General features: G+C 36.7%; 1 pseudogene across 1 annotated transcript; it reads right to left on the bottom strand.

The window, feature by feature from the left end:
* Positions 1–374: 374 nt before the first annotated feature.
* On the bottom strand, positions 375–1,198 carry LOC308437382 (poly(A) RNA polymerase GLD2-like; annotated as a pseudogene). Its single transcript has one exon. The product of its transcript is annotated as a poly(A) RNA polymerase GLD2-like (transcript).
* Between the last annotated feature and the right edge of the window lie 716 nt (positions 1,199–1,914).

The following is a 1,914-nucleotide window of genomic DNA, read 5'->3' as shown; positions in this document are numbered from 1 at the left end:
CACTTAGCACATATTACTTAGATCCATTGCAAAATTCCACATAGTTCTTCAGTATAAGCACGTGGTACAAGTACTTGAAAATATATCAAACCTTATTAGTTCGGGTAATTTCTCAAAATATATTTTATGCTGAAAAGTCATGCCATAATACTACTAGTCATCGATGTAAACATTTTCAAAATACATTTTTAAATCAAAGAGTTTATTAGGAAATGTCATAATAAAATATGCAATCTTTATATAAGTATGTCCTTTTAAAAATAAAACATGAAAACAAGAACATTAAAAACAAACCACGATGGAGGTAAACAAAATGAATTATGATATATCTATTGTTCTTTATTTCTTGAAAGAATTTAAGAATTAGAGACCAGTTATCTTTTCAGGGTAGCAGCTCTCAAAGGTAGAACACTATTCAGATCTCTCTTGTTTTTCAATCTCTGCCATGACTTTAAAAATTTATCCTTGATCATATCAAACTTCTGCTTCTCATGCACAGCTCTGGCAGTGTTAGTTCCATCAAGGGGTTCTTCAGCACGGATGTGTTTATTTCTCCACTCCATATCATCAGGCCTTGGGATGGCTTTGGTTTCACGAACTGAAATCATCTGAGTGTTCCAGTCAAATTCTGTAGCATAGTATTTGAGAAAGCCCAGTAAGAGGTCCCCAAAACTTGAGTCATTCTTTGAGAGGTAAGGAGGAACGTTACATGGAGCATGATGAACAAGGTACTAAAAGATTCTGGATAAATTTTTTGGAGGGATGGAAGGATGGGTTCAGGTAGGGTTTGTAAATAGTGCAAAACCATCAATACAAGACTATAGCTGCTTAAAGTGCCTCGACTGGCATCATTTATCTTATGGTGACTTGCCCACTTCTTAATCACCAGCACTAATGGACGAACTCAATTTTCAAGGTATGCATAAGTTCTGAGAAGGAATGTGTTTCTAATTCCAACGGTATTGTTTACATTTAAGTCAAACTCCACACAACTGACTTTATCCCTGAACTTCACAATTGGCACTTTTGCACGAATCAGCTGAGGTCTCTCAATATAGCCAGAGAGTCTAGTACAGAAGTGCTTATGGACTAAGGTGAGTATGTGTCATGCTTCAGTCTTCTAGTTTACCTGGAAAAAACATGGTTCTTCTTTAACAACTAAGCATAAGTCGCCATCACTGCTTCGGGCACCAATGAATTAAGATTTAAAAGAAAGTCATACGACCTTTATATTTGAAGGACTTTTAAAATAAGAGTCTCATTTAGAAATTACACAAAGTTTATCTTGGAAGTAAACACTGAGCATGGTCCATGTAACCCTAATGCCCTTGCCAGGAAGGCAGCACTATGGTGTGAGATTCATAGAAATGCAGGGATACAGTCTCCTCACTGGGGGTGAGGGTGGGGAGCAAACAAGACAGGCACATGGAGAGAGAATGTGAAGGAATAGTTGGAGAAATCAGAGGCCAGGACACAAGATTGTGAAAAAGAAATCATTGAGAATAAGTATATGACTAATACAATTTTTAATCTGTTGTTTTGTGCAATGAAAACTAAAGTTGCTAAGAGGATAGAAAACATTTGCATCCTGGAAATCCAGGAAAGGGTAGAGGTCCCAACCACGTGGTGAGGTCAAATGAAATCTTCGATGAGATGATTCAGGAAACAGCTCACAAAGCAAGTCACAGATGGATCAGATGCCCTGGTTACATTGACCTAATTTCTGAGTATAAGGAAAAAGAAATCAGTTTCTAAAAACCACTAAAGATGCCTCATCTAACAGTAAAAGTCAAAATATTCGACCTGATTTTTATAAAGCTAGTGTGTAGAAGTCGAAGATACTAATTTCTAAACTGACTCTTAATACTCTTTGGTGCTATGTCTAATAATGACCCAGCGAATGAGATATCAGGA

Source organism: Micromys minutus (assembly GCF_963924665.1).
Source record: "Micromys minutus genome assembly, chromosome: 26".
In the NCBI taxonomy this organism is placed as follows: Eukaryota; Metazoa; Chordata; class Mammalia; order Rodentia; family Muridae; genus Micromys; species Micromys minutus.
Note: the sequence above shows the minus strand (reverse complement) of the source record. Positions and strands in the feature narration are given on the sequence as shown.